At 31.4% G+C, this 11,509-nt stretch overlaps 1 long non-coding RNA gene across 1 annotated transcript; it reads right to left on the reverse strand.

Annotated features, from left to right (window-relative positions):
* Window positions 1-469: 469 nt before the first annotated feature.
* On the reverse strand, window positions 470-1,592 carry LOC127150033 (uncharacterized). The gene is made up of 3 exons (XR_007821963.1): window positions 1,474-1,592; window positions 1,123-1,203; window positions 470-490 (listed from the first exon to the last, which is right to left on the reverse strand). It is a non-coding gene; the product is annotated as an uncharacterized LOC127150033 (long non-coding RNA).
* Between the last annotated feature and the right edge of the window lie 9,917 nt (window positions 1,593-11,509).

Genomic DNA, 11,509 nt, shown 5'->3' on the forward strand with positions numbered 1-11,509 from the left:
GTCACCGTAATCTGTCACTCGACACAAATATATTGTCATTAATACTTTTACATTAACAATTTAAATGTGTCACTGTACCTATCACTCGACACCAATATATTGTCATTAATACTCTTATAACTACATTTTAAGTGTGTCACCTTTCAGTATAACTCGACACTAATATATTGTCGTTATAAATATTTCGTTACACAAAATTGTTGTCAAGAAATGTGTTTTAACGATACTGTTTCTGTTTAATAAAGGCTTATATGTCGACACATGTTTTGTGCCGTTATTCTTCATTTTCGCAACACATATTTTTTTGTCATATATTTCTTCTTTCTAAAAAATTAAATATTATATTTCAGCATTACCCACATATGTTTGGAAAGATATTTATATTGATAATAAAAAATATAACTTACATTATTGGTAAAGATTTTACAATAATCCAAATGATAAATTTACTGTAATATTAGATACCAAGGTCCATGGATTTTTCAACTACCTGCAAATTTGAAGAAAATGAACCTTAGATAACATTCATTACGGAAAATGCATAAGCATAAGCATAAACATTAAGTACATGCCAAACAAAAATCACCTTCTTAATAAGCAGGCCAATAAACTTTTCAAAATAAGCGTTCAAAGTTCATACAATCAAGGCTTTTAATAAAAGACCCATAAGGAATGCAAAAGATTAAAAAAAACACCGACTACATAAGCACATGCATAAGCATAGTATCTAAATGTTGCAAATGTAAGTTTCGATTCAATCTTTACAGACCAAGCAATGTTCTAGTTTGCATCAAATTGAAACTTAGCATAAACTTTCCCTTAGCCCCCCTCCTCCAAAGTAAATAAGAAACAACATGATTCCTATAACATATGTCTAAGTGGATTGAACAAAATAGCTTTTCAATGACTACCATAACTGCAGAATAGTTAACACAACAAAGTATCAAGTTCCTAAGTACGTGTCAACATAATTCCTAAAACATACGTCTAAGCGGATTGCACAAAATAAATTTTCAATGGCTACCGCTGTAGGATAGTCAAAGCAACATTCCTAAATACATGTTAACATAATTCCTAAAATAAAATAGTTAAGTTACGTTACAAAACATAAAGCACGCTTACCTCTTTCTTTTACTAAATCTTCACCTCCATATCTTGATTACCCTCCACAGAGGCTTCTTCTTTCTTGCAAGTTCGGAAGCCCTAATAATGAATAGCAAACTACGTAAGTTATACAATTATTGTTTCATATGCAATATATTAACTCATTATTTGATTCCTAACAGAGTTCATGATAAATTAAGTTAACATCATTTTCAAAGTTATTCCAAGAACAAAAGTTACAACCAATGTTATGAGAAAACAACAAACAATGTAACAAATAACAAATACTTTAAAATTTTACATACTCCAAAAATTCAAATAATATATAAAATCCAGTTGCAAAATAAGTAAGTTTCAAAACTTTCTTACCATGAAGATTGGGAAGTGTTGCTATCAAAGATCTCTTGTAGTTCCTCTTCTATCAAATTCAACCCAAAAAATCAAGTAGACAATATATTGATCTAAATAATCCTTGTTTTTTCCTGAGAATCATAAAACAAGAAAACATCATCATTGACATTCAACACATAAACAAATCTTTAATGGCTTAAATTGAAAAGTCCTAGTTTTGTATCTTATCCTCTTATAGTTTTTACTTTAGTCTATCACTATTCGTAAATGTTAAAATTAGATGATAATGAAACTTACATAGCATGATACTTAATAGATTGGCAGAAGTTCGAAAAAGCAAAGGAAGTCATCTAAGTGAGGAAAAATAAAATGTTTTTACTAATTGAAAAATGTAATATACTAGTTGCAAGCCAAGAACCATAAAGTCCATAAATGAACATTATTCCTTTCCGTCTCAAATCTTTATATGCATATGGCAAAAAACAAATGAATTTTTCATACATTTTGCAATTGTAGAAATTGAAAAATAAATAATAATATTAATATTAATATTAGCAAAACAATGTGAAATATGACAAATATAGGTTAGGAAATAATACATGTTGGCAAATGATTTGGCAAATAATACAACAAACAATATAGCTAACAAATAATATACAAGTTGAGAAATACTATATTGAAAATAATATATAATATATTATTTTATATCAGAAATAATATAAAATAATATATCGAATATAATATAAAATAATATATCGAATATAATATAAAATAATATATCGAATATAATATAAAATAATATATCTAATATATAGTTTGTGAAATAAATATCAAACCTAACAAACTATTCTGTCTTTTACAAGTCTAATCAATAAATAAACAATAAACCAAAAAATTAACAATAGCCAAATTAAATCAATCGGCTTAAACGTAACAATTTTAAATTATATATAATAAAATGGCCTAAATCTAACATATTTGAATCAATTGGCCTAAATCTACTAAATTTGAACCAATTGACCTAAACCAAACAAAATTAAAAACTCAAATGACCTAAATCTAACAAATTCGAAGCACATTGAAATTAATTGACCTAAACAACACTAAATTCAATTGACCTAAATTTGAACTAACAATAAAAGCAAACAATAAAAGCATAGTAAACTCAATTGGCCTAAATTTGAAATAACAATAAAAGCACACTAAACTCAATTGGCCTAAGCCTAACAAAATTACACTAGAAGAAATCTGGGCTTTAATGTCAGGTGGAAAAAATGAAAAATGAACTTTAATGTCGCTTTTCAAAAAGTGGATGTTTAATGTCGGTTTAAAACCGACATTAAACATTCTCCCTTTTTTAAAAGTGACATTAAAGCTCATTTTTAATTTTTTTTTAATATTGTAAAAAGTCAATGGTTTCTCTCTCTTTTTTTCCCCAATTTAATTTAGCAAAAACCCTAGGGTCGTCTTTCCCTCCCATACGTTCTTTCTTTTCTTTTTCCCATTCTTCTTCCTGTCCTTCCTCCACCCAAGCTCGTCGACCGCAAATTTCACGCACAGATGATGTTACGCACAAGCTTCGGCTGACGTTCCACCACCAGACGTTAACGCACAGACGACATTCGACCATCACAGACGACGTTCACGTACAAGCTTTGGCCGCGCCACCACAGAGATATCAATCGACTTGTCGGCGCCACCACAGACGACGTTCCCTCCCCTGATGTCCATAACAGACTTTCGCGCAGTAGATCCCCACGAATGGCCGCCCCAACTTCGCTCCACCACGTACGTTCCCGCACTGATTTGATCTCTTTCACACTAAAACAAGGTCAAACAATATATTTCTTTCACATTAATCTTTTCAATGGCGTCTGATAGCTTCATCGACAAGAACGTAGTTTTCAAGAGGCTAAAGGCCAAGTCGGAGAACAAGGTAAGTGTGACTAATTCATCTTTAGATTTGGATCGAAAATTGCACTAGATTAATTATGTTTGTTTTTTGTTTTTTCAGATCTGTTTCGATTGTAATGCGAAGAGGGAGGCTGTTAAAATAATTAGGGTTTATGATCAAATCAATATTTTCATTTCTAGTATTTTCCTTTTCTGTTATTTTCCTTGTTTGTATTATTGGAAGTATATAATTTTGGAACTCTCTATTCTGATTATTCAAGTTATTATTCAATAATATTGTACAAGATTAACAGAAAATAGATTCTCAGGATATTTGGAATGTGGTTGCTTTTTGGTTGAAAGACTTTTGAAAAAAACTTTTGAAAGAACTTTCTTTGCTTCAATACATATTGATAAACGAACATTATGAGTTTCTTGGATGCTAATTTAGAGTTCATACTGGATTTGGAGTAATACATTTTGAACCTTAATCCAAAGAAAATTCAATTTGTTTAGTAATACATCCCGGTCGAGGAGGGTGACATTGACATGTCTGCCGCCGATGACGACGCCATCAAGGTTCCCTCTGTCCTCTATTTCATAACTGTAGAGATCCATTACCAATACAGTTGTGTAATGGAAGCTTGATTTGCGTGGTATGTGAATTTGTTGTCTTCTATGGATGTTGCTGGAGCTGGACGAGATGAAGAAGAGATTGAAGGAGATGGAGGAGGAAGCAGCTGCTCTTCGCGAAATGCAAGCCAAGGTAGAAAAGGAAATGGGCGCCGTTCAAGGTTTACCTCCATCTCGAATTACCTTCGACTAAATTGATTTTGAAGTTCGTATGAAGCTATTGTAGCATCTTCAATCTGCCTGATTATAATTTCTTATACAGATCATGCTGGTTCGGCTGTAAGTCAAGAAAGCAAAGAAGAGGCAGATTCGCGATCTGTATTTGTTGGCAACGTGAGATGAGATCTATGGTCTTGATATAAGCACGTTATTCTTCGTGTAGTTGGTCAAATGCTATTTCACAAGCATGCTGATCTTGATAATATTTCTTTTGCAACCTGACAAATTTAGTTTACACTACTTGCTAAGTTGTTTTGTTGTTAATTTCTGTAGATGAGCATATCCTAGGCGAAGATTAGGTTTACGTAGATGTCACTTGTTCCTGCAAAGCAATTGCTGTCTTAACTTACACCTTTAATCTATGTCCAGTCAAATCTAATTAGGGTTTGATAAAATGGTTTTGGGTTCCTTTTCCTTTCTTATGGTATTGAGGGTTCTACGAGCTCAAGTCAGAGATATTGCAATCATGTATTACTTGAAGGCTTGGAAGCGAGAGTTTTTAGATATATTATTTTGATCCCTGCGTTGTGTGCGCTATTTGGACTCTTGCTACGTTTAGTTTTAACTTAAAGGGTTAAGTATTGATGTATCCATTTTACTAGAATTCTTGCCCTAGGTTTTTCTTTTTTCTTTATTCCTTTGTTATGTTGTGGATGTGCTTCTTCACCATGTCAGAGTAGATGTTTAACTTGTTTGTCTCGCTATGATCGCAGGGTCATTCATTTTACCCGAAGTTCTCAGTATTTGCTCTAGGATGATTGCAATATAATTCTATTAGGAAAATTACTTATTGTGTCATTAAGATTGTATTCAAGCAGTAAAAGAAAGAAAATTTATGTGTGTTTGAAACAAATTGAAGAAAAAAAGATCAAAATAATTCTACATTTTATTATTGGCGCCGTTATCTGTGCATGTTGTTTGAGTTCTTATAACTAATGTTAAATGGTTTTAATATCATTCTGTTCATCTCAGGTTCAACAAAAGCGAACAAAGTTAATGAATTGGTATATTGATATATCTAAGTACATGGAATGAATGTTGGAGAAGGGTGTAAATTATTCATATCTTACCTCATTCTCTTTTATAAATGACTCACCTTTTCTTCTCCTAAGGGATTTATGGACTAATTAATCAAAGAAAACTAAAGTGATGAAGGAGAAAGGGTTGTGCTGAAGCTAAGTATCACAAGATGGGAAGGTAAATAAAGTGTCTATTGCACCTTTATGTTCTTGATCTTGAACCTGTTGTATTGGGTCATAATCTTCTTTCAATATCATATTGTCCAACTTCAGCATTGGTTCTTCACTGCACAGTTCAAATGAGTCAAACATTTTAGATTTTATTTTTCAATTTTGTCATCAATTCATTACAGCCTGAAAATTTACCATTAGTCCAATATAATGTTAATCAATTTGGTTCTTTGAAAGCAAATAAAAGTCCATACTTTGCTTTACCACTTGAAGGTTCCAAATTAGGACTTAGGCTGTGTAAAGTAGTTTTGAGATATTTTACAGTATGAAAATCTATGTCTTTTTTTAATGTTTTTGCGATTGTAGAACAAAGTGAAAGCAAGAGTATAATAGTTCTAGTAGTTGTGCCAATCATATCAGTATTAATCTTCTTGGCTTCGAGCAACTTTTTTATCATTAGAAATGTAAGAAGAAGAGCTAAAGGTATGTAAAGCTTTCCTCCTCATTCTCTTGAATCATAAGGTTTTTGTTTCCATTTTTATTCATCTTAAAGTATCAGCAGATAATGAAGTTACTATAACTGAGCATCTAATAAATGAGAGTCTACTTGATGTGCCGATTATGATAATTGAGCAATAAGTTGAAAAGTAAAGCAATCATTTTTATTCACTTTCTTGATCCTGATAAGTCCAAGAGTAAGGATGATTTTATTCATAATTACAAGAATCTTAGAATGGATTGTTGGTTGTTGATTGTGTATTTTGTGTTGATATTTTTGTTATGAAATGCAATGGTAGGAAAGAGGAAGGCCTTTAATAACACTAGAGTGAAGCATAGAGTGAAGCGGTCGATTAAGGTGCCCACGATTAGTAACAAGCTAGTAGATATGATGATTATTCATGGAGGAAATATGGCCAAAAGCCAATCAAAGGTTCTCCACACCCAAGGTATAAAAATATGATTGCTTTACTTTTCAACTTATTGTGTTGATGTTGCTTATTTCTTTATAGATTGATATTGGTTTTCATAATAATGTTATGTAAAAAAATGTTGATTATTCATATGGGGGGCAATACTATGAGCTAATCAATTACAAGAGTTCATAGGTTGCCACATAAAATATTTTATTTTATTTGGGAAAAGGATTGTATATGATTGCATATATGGAATATTTTTAATAATAGATTGAAGAGATTTAGGAAAGCCTGATGGATGAGGTAGACTAAAGAGAGTTATGTGGATTTGAGTGTGGATATAAAATCTTAAAACTTTTCATCATTCTCTGCAATTTTAGTACTTCAAACAGCTTTGTTATTCTAAATAAATGGTTTATTTGGATATTGTTTGTAGATAATTGAAGTCATATCGGGTTGAAAGCTAAGCGATTGTGTAGAGATTGTCAAGCGACCGTTGAAAATTGAAGACTGAGAAGGCATTTAGGTTTTTTAATTATTTAATTCTTGTATTAGAATCTTTTTTCACGTACTATTGTAGAATGTTAAACATAATATTAAGATTTTATTTTGTGTATTCAAATGTAAAAGAAAAATATTATAGTTTCTAACATAATATGAATTTCATTGATTTGCTGGCGTGTGAAAAACATATTTATCTACATTGATCCAATGTCGGTATATAGGACAATAATGTAACAATTAAATAAAAAGAAATTTGTAAAAATGAATCCAAAAACTAGGCTTTAATGTCGGTTTTAAACCGACATCAAAGTTCAACCGACATTAAAGGGCTTCAATAACACTATCAAAGATGTCGGTTGAAAACTGACAAACCGACATTAAAAAGGCCTTTAATATCGTTTTTAAACCGACATTAAAGCCCAACTGACATTAAAGGGCTTCAATAACGCCATTAAAGATGTCGGTTGAAAACTGACATTAAAGGCCTTTAATTTCGTTTTTAACCCGACATTAAAGAGGCCTTTAATGTCGTTTTTAAACCGACATTAAAGCCTAACCGACATTAAAGACCTTTAATAACGCTCACAAAGATGTCGGTTGCTAAGTGACATTAAACGGTTTTAAACCGACATTAAAGGCCAAAATTCTTCTAGTGTTAAAATCACCTTAAAATTAATTAAGAAAATTACAACAAATTTTTTTTTGAAAAAATACATCCTTATAATTGATCACACCCTCAAAAGGGAAGGGAAAGGGAGGAAATTAAAAAAAAAAGTTACCTTTGATATAATAGTTTCCTTAGCTTTTTTCGACCCTTCCAATTGATCTCAAATGTACCCTCCAAAAAAATCCTCCTTTGTTTTTATAGTAGAGAAGGTGGAGTGAGAGAAAATTGGGTTAGTTGAGAGAAAATAGGGAGGAGAGTAGAGAGAAAATTGGGTGAGTTGAGGGAAAATAGGGAAGAGAGTGGAGAAGGTGGGAGTGTGAGAGAAAATTGTGTGAGTTGAGGAAAAATAATGAAGAGACTTATAAAAAAAAGAAGAAATTAAATTCAAATTCAAATCCAACTTTCAAAGTAAAATAAAAATAAAGTAAAATAAAGTAAATAAATAAAATAAAATAGTAAAGGACAAAATGTTGTATCTACAACTTCTTAGAAGATTACCTCTCCATTGGATCAAAAAATATTTCTTGTAGACAAAGATAATGAATTGAATTTTGCACTTTAATTTTCTAAACAAAATGTATCTTGCATACTAATTAAACAATCAAGAGCAAATTAAAAGATTGTTTCATGGATATCACATGGAATTGAATTCGTTCTTGAACAAAAATTAAAGAATCATGCTAAATTAGAAGAAAAATAGAAGAAACTCTCAAATAAATTGAATACCATAATCCTCTTACCTCTTAGAAGATTACCCCTCTATTGGAATAAAATATTGATGGAATATTTTTCAGAGAAAAATGATAGAATGAGATGGGAGACTTCTGAAAAAGTGATATTTAAAGAGAATTTGGGTGAAAATTGGAGTTGGATTTATGAATGAATCAAATATAACTGAAAATTGATTAAGATTTACAGAAAAATGAGTTATATATAGAAAAGAAATGAAAATAACCGCTTCATGGGTTTCGAACTCATAACTTCAAGACCAGGCACGCGCTCAATTTGACGGAAAGGAGAGGATTTTTGGGAAGTTGTTATATATTTACAAGATTGCCATTGAAAATATGTGAGAAGAAATGATTTGCAGGCTATGAGATTCGAACACAAGACATCAAAGGCGCCCGCGTGAGGAGAAGACGTGAAGTCTTTCGAAAATGGGGAATAAAGGAATACGCTCGGCTAGGATTCAACTCCAATTTAGAAAATTTGAAATTTAAGGTTTTTTTATTTCGAAGTTTTTTAAATGACACAAAAAATTTATTGATAATTAACGACGCTTTAAATGTGTCAAGAAAAATTAAATTGTGGCAATAGAATTGTGTCAATAAATAATTTTTAACGACACAATTGTACCTCACCCCATCTTTTTTATTTTCAACGACACAATACCTTGATTAGTAGTGTCATTAAAACCCATTTTTCTAGTAGTCGAGGGAGAAGAGAAATCGGAGCGGCCAAGATTCTTTGCCGGTAGTCTCTTAGATTGGTGGGTTCGACGGCAGTCCCTTAGACAATGTTTGCTTGTTCGACGGTATGAGATTAGTGGGTTTGACGACAGTCTCTTAGATTTGGAGATGAGTTACATTGTTTCCCGTTTTTTGGTAGGGAGAGAGAGAAAATGTTGAACAAATTGTAAAACTCTTTTTGAATGTCGTGCAAAGAGGGAATCGAAAAATTTTGAATTTTGAATTTTTTTATTTAATGACACAAAGAATTTGTCGTTAATTAACGACACTTTAAATGTGTCAAGAAAAATTAAATTGTGACAATATAATTGTGTCAAGGAATAATGTGTCACTTTTATTTTCAACGACACATTTTACTCCTACCCTACCCCTTTTTTATTTTTAACGACACAATGTTTTGATTTGTAGTGTCGTTAAAACCCAAATTTGTACTAGTGTATGTCCTTGAAATAGACACAATATGTAGGATCTCTATGAAGTATTGGACTCTTACAAACATACATTAAGAATTAGTGGATGGTTGCTCACGTAGCTATCAAAAGAATAAGAGAGAACACATGGGACGTCATAGTACTTAGATGCCCTTTTTTTCTTAAAAAAAAAGACTTTGTTTTAAACAAAATCAATAACTTCTTTAAGAGAACATGGGCTAAAGCAAATGAAAAACCTAAAAGTGGAGAAGAAAAAACATTACAGATTTATGCTTTCTGGTTTTGTAGTTGAAGATTCTCATCATTCTTTCTCCTTCCATGAAGTCGTGAACATAAACTTGAACCCCTATAAAACGCATTTGAGAAAGACAATATCCGTAGCTTAACTGAGAATGAAGTCATGAACATAAAATTGAATCAAAACATTATTTTTGCAAAGCTGAAAAGAGAAATCACTACTCAACTCTTCCTTTCAGCATTCACATATCTCATTTCATCCACATGATTTGAGAAACATTAAACAAAATACCTTCCAAGATGATAACATTAGATGTATTGACCTGGTACAAACCAATGATTAATTTTCTGGAATAATTGTACCAAAAAATATGTCTAATACCCTCAAGAATACGTATCGGTCAAGTGAATCTAGGATTCTATTTGAAAATTGTTTGAAACACATTCAAGCATTAAAAGTTCTTTTATTCTAAGTCCAAAACATTTTTATATTGTTGAAGCATTTGTTGATTATGAAGGATAAGAGAGGATAGTGAACTATCAAGGTCTAAAATTAAGCTAATATAGGATCGGCGTGCTTTGAATATTGTTAGCTTGTGTAGCACCTAGCTTGTTCCAAAGAGAGTAGTCCTGTAGTTTTAATTTCAAGGCTGTTTGAAAGGATTCAAATGCTTTGTGAAATTCTCTGGAAAAATTATAAAGGACACCAAGTACTATGTGCACATTAGCATCATCAGTGAACATTTGTGCAGCTTAGCTAAATAGGTCAGCTACCTGTACATACACAAAGTAGAATGATGCGTAGTTTTATACCAAAGAGATAAATTTACTTGATGACTATCATCTTAGTTCCATAAATAATCCATACATATAACTACACGTCATTACAAATAACTACACATTTCTAAATTTTGCAGAATTGCAACCAATCCATACATATAACTACACATTAAAAATAAATTAAAAAACAAATGTTGCAGCAAGACCACATCGCAGAAATTTTTTCACAATGTTAGTAAAACCCTATTACATTTTAACATCACACAAAACCAACAAGAACAATTAAAAAATAACATGTAATATTATGGGTAGTTATGTGTGTGTTTGGAGATCAATATGCTTAAAACACTGGAGAGGTACCAAAAATGCAATTATGGAGCGGTGAAGTTCACAGATAAAAAGGAGAGACAATCCATTTAATTGCATCATAAACTACTGAACATGAATTTTGTGGACTTGTTATACTAGATTTTGTTGAAAGATACTTGAGATAACCGAGAGTGGTTTAATTTCTAAACAACTACAAAGATCATTCGGTTTTCTATTCGACACACTAGGGCAAACTCTCAAAGCAGCCAATATATTCCAACCATACATTGGAAAATACGTATTATCTCTTCATTAAGAAAATACGTACATATGCTCGTTATAATGTGCAACTATATATGGTCATGAATGTAAAATAATATATAAATAAATCGAAAACACTAGAGACAATCTACGATTCTCTGATGAATTAAACATCAAGGACATACCTCTTCAGCTTCTGCATATGCTATTTCCATTTCCCCAACTCCAAGCATACCGACAACGATAGCTGGATAGAGAAAGCAAGGTTCACGACCATTAAACAACAATCCTGGTTTTAAATGTTCTGGTTTTAAATATTGAAGTTAATACTTTGATTACTTGAAGTGTATAAAATAATTCAAACAATTATTTAAACACAACATTGCTAAACTTTATAAGACTTATAGAAAGGTCCAATGTTTTCGACTTAAGTTTTGCATAATGTAAAATGCAGAAACATCACAACAAAAATCATGGAAAATGTAGAAATATCACAGCCTAAATGTGAGAAACAGATCATGAAAAATGAGCCCTAATGTTTACGTAT

The sequence above is a fragment of the Cucumis melo genome, chromosome 6, assembly GCF_025177605.1.
Source record: "Cucumis melo cultivar AY chromosome 6, USDA_Cmelo_AY_1.0, whole genome shotgun sequence".
Lineage (NCBI taxonomy): Eukaryota > Viridiplantae > Streptophyta > Magnoliopsida > Cucurbitales > Cucurbitaceae > Cucumis > Cucumis melo.